The sequence below is a fragment of the Ailuropoda melanoleuca genome, chromosome X (assembly GCF_002007445.2).
Source record: "Ailuropoda melanoleuca isolate Jingjing chromosome X, ASM200744v2, whole genome shotgun sequence".
NCBI classification, from domain to species: domain Eukaryota; kingdom Metazoa; phylum Chordata; class Mammalia; order Carnivora; family Ursidae; genus Ailuropoda; species Ailuropoda melanoleuca.
Genome location: NC_048238.1, coordinates 101,000,361 through 101,017,077, shown reverse-complemented (window position 1 = coordinate 101,017,077; position 16,717 = coordinate 101,000,361). Strand labels below are relative to the sequence as shown.

The following is a 16,717-nucleotide window of genomic DNA, read 5'->3' as shown; positions in this document are numbered from 1 at the left end:
AGCCACCAGATACAGCAAGTGGTTAGCCGGCTTTAGATGTATATACAGCAGGCCCCAGGTTGTGCTCGGCTGCCTCTCTGTTAGATGAGAGCAGATCCTCCAAGTAGGGACTGCATGGGAGCCCATCTCAAAGCTGGGTGCTCCAACAGAGGGTCCACAAAATGTCCTCATTCCAGGGCAAGGCCTCTGCTTGACAGCTGGGAGTCTGGGGCATAGCCCATGGCCAACCCCTCACTGGCAGAGGTGAAGCAGCTCCTATGGGCCCCACACACCATGAGAGATTTCAAGATTCCTGTTTGGTTTTCCTCTAGGCATTGCCTAGCAACCTATATAGAATTACCTGTTTCCACTGCCATAGTCACTTAGGGAAACGTAAAGTACCATTAGATCCACCTAACAGAAGAGTTCTCAGTCACCGGGGGTCATGAAAGTGTCTATATGAAGAAGCAGCCCCTAGTGGTTAAAAGCATAGGCTTCAGAGCCAGACAGAACTGAGTTCAAATTCTGATTGTGACTGTGGTACACTTATTGACCCTCTCTAGCTTCAATAACTTCATATTAATGAGGGACAAGAGTAGCATGTGCCTCCCAGTACTGCTGAGAGAGTGAATGACATAATGCATGTCCAACATTCAACATGGCACCTGCCACATAGTAAATGCTGTATACGTTTTAGCTACTATTATTACAAAAGAGCAGTAGGCATAGTGGTCAAAAGCCAGTCTGGCATCAGTTTGCTTAGGATGGAATCCTGGCTCTGCCTCTTATCTGCTGTGTGACCTTGGGCAAGTCATTTAACCTCTCTGAGCCTCAGCTTTCCTGTCTGTAAAATGGGGGTAGTCAATGTCCCTGCCTCATAGGGTTAAATAAGTATGTTCCAGGTAGATTTGAATAGGTGTGTGAAGGTTGGGGGAAAACAAACAAACAAAAACCCAGAAACAGTCAAATGGAAAGTAAGTTTGGGAACTGTGGCATACTACCTGTCCTTAGAAGGTCACAATGCATGTAACTAAAGGCTCCAACAGCTCCTGCAGTAAAGCAATCCTTTTAATGTTACATAACTCCATGTTTCTCCAAGTTATATGATCTAGAACACTTTCTCATGTCACATATATTAACCCCAGAAGCTACTTAGAACAATACCCAGCACAATGCAATTTTTCAAGAACTGTTAGCAATCGATATTTACTGCTATACATGAATTCACTGGGAGGATGGTGCCACAAATGAGGTGCGTGGCAGGGTCTTTCATGTTCTCTGTTTGAGGTTTCTTACGTAGGTATCTCTAGCTTTGTGGGGGAGGGGAGATGTGGCTCTCTCAATTGCTTATCCTTGCAGGCGCTGAAATGAAGGCACTGTGGACAACCCAAAAGTCAGGGATAAATCAGAGGCCTGAGACGCTGATGCTTCTTTTCCTTAACGCTCTATTAACCAGGCTTTGAAGCACCCGTAATTTGCAACTAAGGTCAATGGAAAAGACACCACAGCTAGCAGCGGGCAGAGACGTTCATTTCCACTTTTTAGAATAGTAAACAGGTATAGAGAGATTAAGTGACTTTCTTAAGATCATACTAATAGTCAGTGGCAGATCGAAAAGCAAACAACATCTCCTGACTTCCCAGCTTCCCACCAGAGAGCCACAATCCTACCCTGAGGGCCCCTGGTATTCTAAGAACTAGACACCCGACTGTGTCAACAGGTCGTTTAAAAAAACAAACTGAAACCAAAAAATCAGAACATTCATTCTCTCAGTCGTAAGGCATCCTCTGGCCAAACAGGTTCGTTTTCTGTTCTGCATTTACCGTCTCATGTTTGTGCTTCTTCTCTATGTTGGGTCCCTTCTCATTTCTTCCTGTTTCTTAATGGGCTTTGTATGTTTATCTCATCTATTACCTAATCCCCACTTCGTTCTAAGACCAGAAACTGAAAATTAAAAAAAAGACCCTCGTGTTGTTCATGCTGTTCCAAGGCGTGTCTCTCACCCGGGTCTCACAACTGAACTTGAACAGCCTTTCTTGTCTTTTGACTCGTTGTCTCATTTTCTCTAATGTAGTGGTTCTTAAACTTGGGTGTGCATTCAGAATCACCTCCAAGGCCTGGTGGAAAACCCATTGCTGGGCCCCACCCCACACTTTCTGATTCAGTGGGTCTGGGGTGGGGCCCAAGATTTTGCATTTTTCACAAGCTCCCAGGTGATGCCCATACTGCTGGTCCAGGGACTGCACTTTGAGAACCATGGCTCTAATGCGAGAGTTCAAAACTGCCGCCTTCCTGTTCCTACTGGTTCAGTGCCCATGGAAACTCAGCCGCACATAGCCCTAACTCTAAAAAAGCCTTTTACTTTGATTCAGAAACAAACAAACAAAAAACCCCTGCTATTTATTTGGGGAAAACCTCATCCAAAAGTGATTTGCTTTGATTGTGCTGATTGACAAGCATCATTTTCATGGCACATTACTAATTCCAAAGCTAATGAGTATACTGGAGCTTCAATAATGAGCCAATGATGGGTGCAAATAACCACAGCCTTGTTTATGAGAGACGACATCCAGGAAAGTTTCCTGTGGCATTTTTCTATTCTCTGATCAAGAATACTCCCTGTTGTTCGGTTTGCGGTTTGCATTCAAATCACTTAGAAATAAAGTGAGCTGAGAGGGAGCCTGCAGGGTGTCTGTGGTGTGGAAGAGATTTTGGAATCAGGGAGGCCAAGTTTTAGTTCTGGCTCTACCAGCATCGAGTTGCATGACTTTGGTGAGTCCCTTTCCCTCTCTGGGCCCTTACTCTTACAGCTGTAAAACGAACTCACTTAAAAGCATGTGTTCCATGTAGATTTTAAGAGGTGTGGCTAGTTTGGGAGGAAAAAATTACAAAGCAATTCAGTGGTAAAAGAGGTTTGGGAATCACTTCATTCTCTAACACCCTTCTTAGAACTGCACAATGTACCTTGGCATATTAAAGGCTCTGAGAAGTCCTGAAGTAACACAAACATGAGCCCTTCCTCACAGTGAAGACTAGCCTGTGTAGGGCTGGATTCCACATGTCAGGATGTTGCACTAGCTTTCTGGAGCTTTTAGGAAGGGCCTCAGACTCATGCTTTCACCAGGTGCTGAAGAAGAGTTGAGGCACTTCCTGCTGGTAGGCTGCTCTTTCATTGTGACCCCATCTAAAGTACCTGGGGTTTTCTCGCTCACTCGCCACCTTTGCTGTGGCTTCTGCCCATTTCCACGGACCCCTCAACCCTACACAGCTTTGATTTCTCCTACTCCTCCAGCATGAGTGACTTTGATATTTCATCTAGCTGTAAGTTGAGATTCCCGGGTGGGGAGAACCTCACATGGGTACAGTATTCTATAAACTACGCATCACTTTTCAGTGTAGTGTCTTACAATATTCTTTCAAGTTCATAAAGAATTGTAATTAAGGTATGTTTGACACATAAGGAAACTGGTGCCTAGGGTGAACTAATGATTTGCCCAGCATTACACAGTCAGTGAGTAGCAGAGCTAGAACCCATTCCCAAATCTTCTTACTCCCAAGCTCATGTTTTCTTCCTTAAAGAGGTCCGTACAATGCATTTTGAGTGCTCAGAGCACTCAGGCCCTTAGGTCAGACCCTCACTGTCTTGACTGATTTACCTTTGGAGTAAGTCTCAAAATTGGGTAGTGTAAGTCTCCCAACATAATTCTTCCTTTTAAAGACTGGTTCTTGGGGGGTGCCTGGTTGGCTCAGTCGGAAGAGCATGTGACTCTTGATTTCAGGGTTGTGAGTTCGAGCCTCACGTTGGTGCAGAGATTACTTAAAATAAAATCTTTAAAAAAAGAATAAAAATAAAAAGTTGTTCTTGGATAATCTAGGTCCTTCTGCATTTATAACAAATTTTAGAATCAGCTTGTCAGTTTCTAGAAAGGAAAACCTATAGTGATTTTAAATAGGATTGCATTAAATCTGTAGCTCAGTCTGTGCATAAATGAAATCTTAACAATATTGAGTGTTCCAATCCACAAACACGCTGTATCTATTTATTTCTATATTTAAAATTCTCTCCCAGTGATACTATGTAGCTTTCATTTGGACATTCTTTGTAAACTTATTCTTAAGTACTTTATGATTTTGGTGCTATGGTGAATGGTATCACTTTTAAAAAGTTAATTTTCAAAATGTTTGTTGCTAGTATATAAAAATACAATAGATTTTTCTATATTGACCTTGCAACCTTATTAAGTTTATTTATTCATTTGTATAGCTATTTTGTAGACTCCTTAGGATCTCCTACACTCACAATCATGCCATGTCAAATAAAGACAGTTTTACTTCTTTGTTTCCAATCTGTATGTCTTTGGTTTCTTTTTCTTGCCTTTTTGCACTAGTTAGAACTTCAAGTACAATGTCAATTGGAAGTGATGCTGACAGACATCCTTGGTTTTTTTCTCATTGTTAAGATGATAATATTAAATATTTCACCACTTAAATTTACATTCACTGTAAGTTTTGGGGTTGAAGCCCCTTACCAAATTTAGGAAGTTCTCTTCCATTCCTAATTTGCTGAAATGCTTTTTGAAAAAAATATTTTATTTATTTGACAGAGATAGAGAAAGAGCACAAGCAGGGGGAGTGGCAGGCAGAGGGAGAGGGAGAAGCAGGCTCCCCGCTGAGCAGGGAGCCCGACGCAGGACTCAATCCCAGGACCCCAGGATCATGACCTGAGCCGAAAGCAGACGCCCAACTGACTGAGCCACCCAGGCGCCCCTGCTGAAATGTTTTTATCACGAATGGTAAATGGTAAATTGAATCATGAACGGTGAATATTCATTTTCTACTGCCATGTAACAAATTACTATAACCTAGTGGGTGACAACAATACACACTTGTTAGCTTACAGAACTAAAGGTTAGAAGTCTGGCATGGAGTGGCTGGGTTCTCTGGCCAGATTCTCACCAGGCTATAATCCAAGTGTTGGCAGTTAGATTCTCCACCGGAATTTGGGATCTTCTTCCAAGCTTTGGGGATGTTGGCAGAATTGAGTTCCCTGTTGTTACAGGGCTGAGGCCACTCACAATAGGCAGTTTACATCACAGCAGCTTTGCCCTACTTTTGATTTTCATTATCTTTTCCCTGGGCTATTGAAATAGTGACCTATTTCGCCTCCTCATATGAGTCCAACCCCAGGTCCTCTCTTACTCATGCTAAAATTTACATCTAATTATGTCACTCTTTTAAAGAGTCTCTGATGACTTTCCACTGCCCACAGAAAGAGGCCAAACTTCTTCATATGGTACTAAAAGCTTTTCTTTCTCTGGCCCTGACGACCCTCTTCAGTGGCCAGCCACAACCAGCCCATCTTTGAAGTCCTATGATGGGCCATGAACTTTGACATGTTTGTCCCAGCTCATGTTATTTCCTCTATCAGGAATATTAGAAGTCATCTCCCCACCCCTCAGTACCACACATGGTTTCTCCATCTGGAGAGTTCTTATTCATATGTTCGGGCTAAGTTCAGATGTCCCCTCCTCTGTAAGGCTTCTTCCTTGATTGCCATGGGGGGACCAATCATTTTCTTCTCCAAGGCCCACATATCTAAGTGGCTAATTTGGGGCACATGCTTTTGTAGTTAGTTGAGTGTCTGTCTCCTCTTCATAATCTCCCCCTAGTAATCCTGAGGGATGGGACCATATTATAATCATTTTCTGAGGAAGACTACTCTGGGCTAGGTTCTGTGGAGGGGCTGTAGGTGCAGAAATGAGGACAACAGTCAAGAGCGAAATTCTGAGCACTAAGGAGACAATCACATACAACTATGATATGGTCTGGGCTAGAGGCATGCACAAAGTGCTGTTAGGTATTGAGAAGGGAGAATTTAATTGTTCGAGGGTGAGGATAGTGGTGGAAGGAGTTAGGGGAGGCTTTACAGAGGGTGTTCCATTTGTACTGGAAGTAGGGAGGAGAAATGGCAATAACATTCTAGCAGAAGCAAAGGCCCAGAGGTCTCTAAGTGTATAGTGTAGAGCTAGAAGGGAATCTCAACCCAAGCACAGGTAGAATTAAAAAGCTAAATGGCAAACTTCAAATTTGATGACACATGCTAATTCCTCTAGGGGTGGTTTCCTAGAGTGCTGTGAGGAATGATTTTAAAAAGTTGAGATATAATCCATACACCAAAACATTCACCCTTTTAAAGCATGCAATTGATCACCACAATCTAGTTTCAGGACATTTTCATCACCTCAAAAAGAAACCCCGTACCCACTAAGCAGTGACTGCCCATTCTTTCCTCCTCCCAGGCCCTGGCAACCTCCAACGCCCTTTCTGTCTCTATGGATTTGCTGGTCCTGGACATTTCACACAGATGGAATCACAGAATTCATGGTCTTTTGTGACTGGCTTCTTTCACTCAGCATCATGTTGTCATGGTTCATCCATGTTGTATCGTGTATTGGTACTTTGTTCATTTTTGTGGCTGAGGAATATTCTATTGTATGGGTACACCACATTTTGTTGATTCATCCGTCAGTTCCGAGAAGGATTTTGAGGCCGACTCAGAGCTGTGGCCATGGATGCTGCCAAGAGCAGGCTGTGGTGCCTCCCACGTGCCACAAATGCACCATCCCACTAGTGCAGGAGTGATTTATTTGCAACTACTGCCCAATCCCCAGTGGGATTCATGGAGTCTAACAAACTGATAAAATTGTAGAGTTGAGGAAACCTGGTACCTAACAGCACATCTTCTAAGAGATGTCCAGATACGTGCAGGATCCTAATAAATCAGAGCTAGCAGGATAGGCAGAGATCATCTGCCCACCCCCACTTTGTTTTCTCTCTCAAAATGCAATCAATGCCACCAAAAACCTTTCTAAAATTACATTATTTCTTTTTTACACAGTAGCCTGGGGACTTCTGAACACTGGGCGACATTTTATATCCATCGGGGAGAATGCCTAAGAAAGCCCTGTTGGAAGTAGAGCCCGAAGTAGGTGTGCCTTTCCATTTCCTGCTGCAGAGTTCTGTGAGACTCCTAGAATCCTTACAGTGCTAGCTCAAGTGAGCGTCTATTATTTGCAGCAAGATGCCAGAAACTCATGGGAACGGTTCTCTGGCCCAAATTGTTCAGGCTGAGGAAAGTCCTCCGTCCTTAGAATAGAGTATGTGTTTAGCCAAATGAGCCCCAGGGACGGGGATTCAGATGCATATTCAGAGATGCTTGTTTATCAGTGGTATGTAGAGAATGTTGTTCTCCACTTACAAGATCCAGAAATCCTGCTTAAATATCCACGTTTACCCATGTACCCTTCACTGACCGTCCTTAACCTTCCCTTGGAGGGCTTATGATGAATAGAAATTTTATGATATTTGGATGGAGGAAAGTGAATATAATGTAAATTTGTTGTTTGAAGAGCCAAACTACAAGTTAATCCAAAGGTGTAAATGATACACTCATGTGGAAATGCAAAATATTAAACAACTTGGGAATACCTTGGGAAATGTAATCTCCATTGTAAAAAGGCCCAGTTCAACTGGCCTGAAGGCAACACCCTATATAAAATGATCCTGGTTGTGTGCCTCTGATTAAAACAAGAGGTAAATAAAGACACACAGAAACATGAACTGACTTCCTAAAAACCAGACTGAAAACGGTGAAAAGAAACAAACCACATTTAACAAGAAATAATCTTTATTTTAGTGCTAATAAACTTGGTTTCCTTTTGCCCTGAGTATTTTCAAATGAGGGTGGGAATAGGGCAAAACCCAGGCAAACTTTCTCAAAAACAAAACATGCACAGGGCTTCTTCCCTTCTTTGAAAAAAGAATCAGTCTGACTCTATGCAGACACCTGCTACCTGGCACTCAGCCAACTTGCTAACCAACCCTGTGTTTCAGCCCAATTAGCTAAGCACGCGTCATCCAGAACGCGTTAATTATTCCTGGTGATTTCCCAAAGTTTCCGACGGGATTATACAAGGAAAGGTGGACATAACCTTCTTTCACAAGGATCTTTACTAAGGAAACCCCACTGCACGCATTCTTGAAAATCCCAGGGACATCCCTAAAAATGCATAATGTCAGAGCTGGAAGGAACCTCTGAGAGTCTCATTATGCAAGCCCCTCATCAAAGGGAGAAGCCAGGGTGCTCCACAAAGCCTCCAATAAACTATGAGCAGAGAGAAGATAAATATAAAAGTGGAAAACATTTAAATGAAGCCACTGTTTCAGACACACTGCAGGGGCAGAAAATGTTTGTCACGGAATTTTTGCAAATTAATTTAGTGACAAAAATCCACTTTTCACCCTTGTTTACTGGGTACAAAGAGGCAGAATTAGAGTGGACACGGACTGATAATTTCAAATCCTTGCCTGCTAAATCTTCTCAGCAGCGTTCTTGTGCCTCAGTTCGGTACAAGGACATCATGACTACGAGCAGCGGCAGCTTCGAATCTGTCTTTGCCCCAGACATGAAGGTGCATTTGGCAGGAGGACGTGGCTGGGATTTTTTTTTTTTTTTATGTCAAGTCACAAAGATGAGTAATATGGTTCAAAATAGCCTAATTTTACTTCCTAACATAAAGATAATGACAGCCAAACAACTAGAAAAGATATGCACTGGAAATTTTATTCTGATTTTCTTCTCTGAATATTAATACTAGTGGTCATTTCACTGCCACTTACAGAGCACCTATCAGTGCAAGACATGGGATGAAGTACATTCCTTGCTTTATTTCAGTGAATCCTCCCAGCCACTCTATGGGGTGAATTCTAGAGTTATTTTCATCTTACAGATGAGGAAAATGTAGCAGAGAGAGGTGAGGTGACTTGCCCAAGGCCAAATGGAACATCTGCATGAACTTTTTTCAAAATGTACAATTTGTTCCTCTGGATTCCATGTGAGACTTTTTGAGATCTCTAACATATGACATTTAAATAATGCATTAACACAGGATATTGGTTCAGCAATCTTCAAAATATCTAGATAGTTAGAGTTACTTCCCGAGGCTCAAGGTTGACCGAGGTTGAGGATTTACACCTAATGAGGAAGGAAAACGAGTCTTACATGTCTTCATCCCTTATGTACTGAGCTACAGACATGCTCTCGGGAGATTGATGAGGCTCTTGCGCATTATCTCACTTAATTACCAGCAGAAACAGATCAAATGTCATTATTCACATGCTGCAGATGAAGAAATAGGATCAGAGATTTCATGTAACCTCCCCAAGGTCACACAGAAAGTTAAGAGGCAGAGGGGTGATTGGAACCCAGATTTCAGACTCCAAGCTCAAGTTTCTTCCATTATACCATGGTTGCCTTTCATACACTCAGATAAACTCCACATTATGTACTGTATGCCCCACAGCACTGCCTACACATAGTAGGTACTTAATCTAGCAGCTGCTTGAATAGAGAAAAAACAATTACTGTGATACAGGCAATGTCTTAAGTACTTTACAGGTTTCAAACTATTTTTAGTCTCATAATCCTGTGAAGTTGGTTCTATTATCTCAATTTTACAAATGAAGAAAGGAAAGCTTACAGAGGTTGAGTAACTTCCCCAAAGCCATCCTACCAGGAAATGGTTTATCTGCTGCCAAGTACTGACTCTTAACTTTTGGTATTCTATTCAAGCAGTGATAAGGAATCTCTCTTCCTTTGGTATCCTCCTAGATGTCGGAAGGAAGACAAGGAGGAGAAGCCAGTAAATACAAAAGGTGTAGTTCTGCTCTTAACACAATGGGGAGTGGGGGTGGGCAGAGGCAGAGGGAGCAGAGCACCTAGGAGTTAAGTCAGTCAAACCAAAGTTCCACAGTGAGTGCCTCAGTGGCAGAACAGAGACCCTTCCTACAACTTTCACCAGCAACAGGTAGTGGTCTAGTCCAACTGTACCCTTTTATGTGGGCTTCATTGTTAACTTTAGCAAACAGAAGTTAGATGGACTATTGGTCTGCTCCTTCGAGTCACCATGGATTTCATTGAAAGGCACAAGGGAAGTCCCTCCCCAAGTAGCAGATGGGTTATAGAGCATGCCTACATTTCAGAAACACACTTGAGGTGATTCCCCTTTGCATTCCTGTCACTTCCTTCAACTCCATTTTTGTCCTTCCAAATCTGTTGGAGAGAAAGCAAGATATGGGCAAATCTGTGGTCTTATTCATAAACATTGGCTAGAGAGTGAGCGCAATCAGAGAAGAGAGCTGGCTTAACAGATCTCAAAGGCAACAGACAACACTGTCCTCATCAAATTGATCAAAGTGTTGGATTTAATTATACAAATAAAACAACTTGGTGGCCTTTCATAGTGCTTTCCCTAAGGACTGTTGGGTCGGAAAGCCAATTCATTCTGTTGCTTGATTGCTTTATACTATTAGAAACTGTTCCCTTGGGAAGAGCAGGAAATCAGTTATGATCTTTTGTCTCTCGTCTGAGGTACAGGGAAGTCACTATTCTAGTGAATGAGCCACAGATTTCCCCCTGATTTCACTCTCAATTCCTCAATTAGGTGATTATTACCGTGAAAGCTGCTGAGACTTAACAGATGGAGGCTGCCCTCGGAAGAGGCCAAGGGACCACGGAGGTTTGTAAATGATGGCACTGCCCCCCTAACATCTGGACGGGCAGTTAGCTCGTAATTCTTATCATGGCCCAGCTTCCCTTGGCTTTCTGGCCAGGAACCAATGTGCGAGTATGCCTTCTGGAAAACAGAGATGTTCACTGGGCTCTAATAACTCTCTTCCAATGGCTGGTCATGGACACTTCTGTTCTACCTACCTACAAAGATGACAGCCATCCCTTGAATAACCAACCACTCCCACCGTGTGCCCAATTCATAGCTCTGCAGATATGATCTGTTTGTTTGTGCCCACTGTCCACGTGGAGCTAAATGCACCAAGTAAATAAACAGACATCCTCCTTTGCCTGTAGAGTGGAGTCTGAGACTAGCCTAGCCCTCAGGGAGGTTTAGACTGCTGGGGAAGAAGGGTCCTTCTATTTTTTTTTTTTCATTTGAGTATAGCTCACACACAATGTTACGTTAGTTTCAGGTGTACAATGCAGTGATTCAACATGTTTATATATTATGTTATGTTCACCACAAGCATAGCTACCATCTGTCCTGATACATACTATGACAATATCATTGCCTAGAGTCCTTACACTGTATCTTGTATTCCCATGACTTATTTATTCTGTAGCTGGAGGCCTGTATCTCCCACTCCCCTTCACCCATTTCGCCCATCCCTCCATCCACTTTCCCTCTGGCAGCCATCAGTTTGTTCTCTGTGATCATGGGTCTCATTGTCTTCTATTTAATGTGTCTCATATTCCTCCCATGGAAGCAGAGGGCTCATTTCTTTTTTTATTTTTAAACTTTCAATTAATTTTTTTAAGTATGCGCTTTGATGGTTTTTAATGCATTAGCAGAGTTGTATAATCATCACCATGACTCGATTTTAGAGCCTATCATCCCCCAAATATTTCTTAAGCCTGTTTGCCATCATTCCCCATTCCCACCCCCACTCGTCTGCTCTCCTCTCTCTACAGATTTGTTGTTTCTTACCATTTCACGTAAATGGAATCACATAACACATAGTTTTTTCCAACTGGTTTTCATCACTTAGGATAATGTTTTACGGCTATAGCATATATACCAGCAGTCCACTCCTTTTTTTAATTGCTGAATAGTCTTTGAAAGTGATTTCTTCATTCTTCCTCCCCCAACTGCCCCAAATAAAAAAGTACCAAATGTGAAATCCTGTGCGATCCAGCAGCTGCTCACTTCTCCAAACTCATCTCTCAGAACTCCTGATACCTTTCCGTTCCCCATGCTGCAAACATGGTGGCCTTCTTTCAGATCCTCAAATGTGTCCTGATGTAGTCTGCTGCAGTGCTATCGAAAACGCTGTCCCGTTTCCCTAAACACTACCCCGTCCAACGTGTGCACGTGGATTCCACTTGGTTAATTCCTATTCATCCTTCAGATCTCAGTTTAAATCGTATTCCCTCAGAAGAGCTTGCCCTGGCCTTTTGGGCCGGATCCAACTTTTCTCTTATGGGCTCTCTTAGCATCGCCATCAGAGCTCTTACTATATGTGTAATTGGTTCACCACATATGTAATTACTTCTTTGCCTTCCACTTCCACCTCCACCGCTTACCCACTCCCACAGCTGTAAAGGTCACAAGGGCTGGCGCCATGTTGTTTAGCTTCCCACTAGCCCAGGACCGGGCATACAGTGGGTGCACAGGCTCTTGCCTACCTGCCTACCTGCCTACCTGCCTGAGCCCTTGCCTTTGGTGCTGACAGACAACTAGATCTTCAACTCTCCAAGTCATGGCAAGGAGAATCTGCCCTTTATATGCCATGGAGTTTCCTAAATGTGTCAGACTATAAAGATGTGCTGTTTTCAACTGATAGCATCATTGAGTTGAAGATCAACTCAGCCTGACAGCTAGAATGTAGTCGGTACAAAGTGTTCGGGAGGCCAGCTACACAGCCTGGAATGGAGGGAATGTGGCTATGTGATGAGAACTCCCGTACACTTCTCAACTTTTCAAGTAGCTCCTGGGGAAGAGCTGGGGGCAACCTTGTTCACTGAGGTGCTCACTAACACTTTCATGTAATGCAATTCCAGTGCGCTGAGCGGCACTTTGACTGGCTGTTTGTTTGACTCTGCTTTCAACACCTCTCTTGAAAATATGACATATATCAGAATGAATCCAAGTAGCCTTCTCTCTAGCTTTCATGGCCACACAAAGCCCTCCACCCATTGGGCACACTGAAAGACACTTGATGCCGTTTGAGAACACTCTTCTTAATCTGCTGATAACCTTTTCTGTCTGGCTGGCAAGACCTAAGAAAACGTTTCTTTTCATTTGGACCCATTTAAAAGAAAACCACCCCAAACCATCAACTGTTAAAAATGTGTCTCTTTGTACTTGTGAGTCTTTACTTTTGGGTCTTGGCAGGAGATTCCTAAGGGGCAAATGGACTAAATGAATGAATGCCAATCACAACAACAGTGGAGGAGAGTAATAATTCAATTCAACCAGCAGTTATTGAGTGCTTACGATGTGCAGGGCCCTGCACGCAGTCCATGGGGGATAGAGATGAATAAACTACAGCTTCTGCCCTCCAGGAGCTCATGATCTGGAAGAGAAGACAGACGTGCCCATAAATAATGCTAATAAGGATGACGCTGGGAAACACTGGAATAGGAGTGCAAGCAAAGGGCTATGGGAGTATGAGGAGGGGAAAATTAATCTCAACATCAGGAGACATTTCTTGGCAGAGGAGGGGATAAATACAACACACTGTTTCATTCTAACAACTTCAGAGGAAAAGAAAGCCATCAAGACTTAAGACTATTCTGCCTGTATCTAGATGGGGCCACTGGATAGTCTTGGAGGCCCAAGTTCTACTTGAATACAGTTAATGGGTCCCAGGTGAGGAAGATAGAAGGAAACTCCCTGGGGCCCAACAAAGCCCAGAAGGAGCAGTTCTGCTTTACCCATCAAAATACATGTCCCGCTCTGACTCCCCAGTGCCCAACCCCAGTGAAACAGTCACACAATCTGTTAAGATGCAGCACAGGTCGATCCCCTGTTGCTAAATTAAAGTCACCTCCTCCTTTTAAATTGCCTTAGAACCACCTGGTTGAGGGGGGTGATGTGCACAAGTGAAGGCGCGTGCACTCCTGGCTAGGGCCAGCCTGCTTCCAAGGTTCTCATGGTCTCTGGTACAAATATGACTTCACCCCCACATATACTGACCTTAGAAATGGTCAGAAACTCATATGACCCAGGATTGCAAAGATCTGACAGCATTCTGCAGTGCCAGGGACATCTGTACTTAAACCTTTACCAGTGGGAGAATGGGACCTGATAGGGTCCATTGCTGGGCTTTACCTAAACCTGGGATGACTCCTGCTTATTTAGCCTGAGGGTGGAAAATAGTTCGCAGCTTGGTGTGAAATGGTGGTTGTCCCATTTACGGGGTGGGGGGGGACCCAACCTTTAAAGATTTAAGGATGAAAGCACTTGACAAACTGGAAACAACAGCTAATCAACATTTCAAAGAGGTGGGTAACGGTAATAAATACTGTGAATCCCAGAACCCCAGGATGTGGCCTCTGATTAACACTCTCGTGCCCCCACACACCTCTCCGCTGTACCTGCTCAGGGCAGCGTATGGATGGAGGAGGACACGGGCTTTGGGGTCTTGGGGGAATCCAGGCTGGATTACTGACTCTACCACTTAGAAACTAGATATACGAATCTGGGCAAGTAGGTTTAATCTCTTTGCGCCTTGTGTTCCTCATCTTTACAGATGGGTCCAAGAATTGCTGCCTAACAGAGCTGTTGGGAGGATTAATTATGGAGCTAATGCATGTACAGAGCTGAGCACAGTGCTCGGTACATAATAGGAAGGTAATGTGACTTCCCCCATCTTTTCTTTTTTTAAGATTTATTTATTTTAGAGAGAGAGTGTGCATGTGCATGTGAGCAGGAGGAGCAGAGGGAGAGAGCAGACTCTGCACACAGTGTGGAGCCCAATGTGGGACTCAAACTCACGACCCTGAGAGCACCACCTGAGCAGAAGCCAAGAGTTGGACACTTAACCAACTTCGTGACCCAGGCGCCCCTTTCCCTCAACCTTTTCTTCTGCTCTGTGTGGGGAAAGGTGTCACTACTTTTTTTTTCTTTTTTTTAATAATATTTTTTATTATATTATGTTAGTCACCATACAGTACATCCCTGGTTTTTGATGTAAAGTTCCACAATTCATTACTTGCATATAACACCCAGAGCACCATGCAATACGTGCCCTCCTTACTACCCATCACCAGACTATTCCCTTCCCCCACCCCTCCCCTCTGAAGCCCTCAGTTTGTTTCCCAGAGTCCATAGTCTCTCATGGTTCATTCCCCCTTCTGTTTACCCCTCCCTTTCTTCTAAAGGTGTCACTTCTAACCTGTTGCTTCTTTCCCCTCTAAAACTAGCCATTTCAAGATAGTGAAGCCTAATTTTAATATTTTCTGTGGTTATTTGTTGAACCACTCTGCTCTCTAACCCAGAGGTCTCCAAGCAGAGCATATTGAAAAGGTGCAGGAGGTATATCCAAGCAATGAGTTACCTCTCTGGTCCAGGAGGAGGGCAAGCAGGTGTAAGGGAGGCAGGGGAAAGGGAAGGGGGAGAGAAAAGTGGTAAGAAAAGCCTAATTAGCTGCCCTGTTCACTTGTTTATCCATTCCCCTGGCTTTAAATATATATATATATATATGCTAAATTTGTTCTCAAAACAAGACCATGCTCCTAAATTCCACACTCATGTATATACCTCCAACTCAACATCTCCCCTTGAATATCTAAAAGATACCTTGTTTCTCTTTTTTAAATTACAGTTGATACACAATGTTACATTACGTTCAGGTGTACAACATAGTGAACTGACAACTCTGTACATTATGCTGTGCTCACCACAAGTGTAGCTACCATCGTCAGTTACCATACAACGCTATTAGAGTACCAGTGACTATATTCCTTATGCTGTATATTTTATCCCCATGACTTATTCGTTCTGGAAGCCCAGCCCTTCCATTCTCCTTCACCAATTTTGCCTATCCCCCCATGCCCCTCTTTCCCCTCTGGCAAACATCAGTTTGTTCTCTGTATTTATGGGTCTGTTTCTGCTTTTCGTTTGTTTGTTTTGTTTTGTTTTTAGATTTCACGTATAAGTGAAATCATACGGTATTAGTCTTCTCTGAGTTATTTCATTAGTATAATACCCTCTAGATCCATCCATGTTGTCACAAATGGCAAGATTCCATTCTTTTTTATGGTTGAGTAATATTCCATTGTGTGTGTGTGTGTGTGTGTGTGTGTGTGTGACACCCCACATCTTCTTTATCTTTATCTATTGATGAATACACATGTAGGTTCTTCCGTATCTTGGAAATTATAAATAATTCTGCAATAAACACAGGGGTGCATTATCTTTTTGAATTAGTGTTTTTTTCCCCCTTTGGGTAAATATCCAGTAGTATAATTACTGAGTTATATGTTATTTCTATTTTTAGCTTTTGGAGGAATCCCCATACTGTTTTCCACAGTGGCTGTACCAATTTACATTCCTACCAGTAGTGTACTAGGGTTCCCCTTTTCTCCACATCCTCACCAACACTTGCAATTTGTTGTCTTTTTGATATTAGCCATTCTGACGGGTGTGAGGTGATACCTGATTGTGCTTTTGATTTGCATTTCCCTGATGATGTGTGATGTTGAGCATCTTTTCATGTGTCTGTTGGCCATTTGGATGCCTTCTTTGGTAGATGTCTTAAACTCAATATGTCTAAATCTCAGTCTTGAACCCCACTCTCTAAGACATGACTCTCCCTCAATTATTCCCATCTCAATAAATGGAATCACCATTCATCTACTTGCTCAGACCAAACATTGTGGAATTATCCTTGGCTTTTCTTTGTTTTTTCTTTTTCTTTCTTTCTTTCTTTCTTTCTTTCTTTCTTTTCTTTCTTTCTCTTTCTTTCTTTCTTTCTTTTTCTTTTTCTTTCTCTCCCTTTTTTCTTTTTTTTATTATGTTCAATTAGCCAATATATAGTACATATCATTAGTTTTCGATGTAGTGTTCAATGATTCATTAGTTGCATATAACACCCAGTGCTCATTACCACACATGCCCTCCTTAATACCCATCACCCAGCTACCCCTCCCCCACCTACCCCT

General features: G+C 42.8%; 1 long non-coding RNA gene across 1 annotated transcript in view; it reads right to left on the bottom strand.

Annotated features, from left to right (window-relative positions):
• Positions 1-12,914: 12,914 nt before the first annotated feature.
• LOC117797468 overlaps positions 12,915-16,717 on the bottom strand; it is a 36,940-nt gene continuing 33,137 nt past the window's right edge. Inside the window, exon 4 of the long non-coding RNA XR_004622471.1 lies at positions 12,915-13,125. This is a non-coding gene — a long non-coding RNA (uncharacterized LOC117797468). The remainder of the gene's footprint in view (positions 13,126-16,717) is intronic.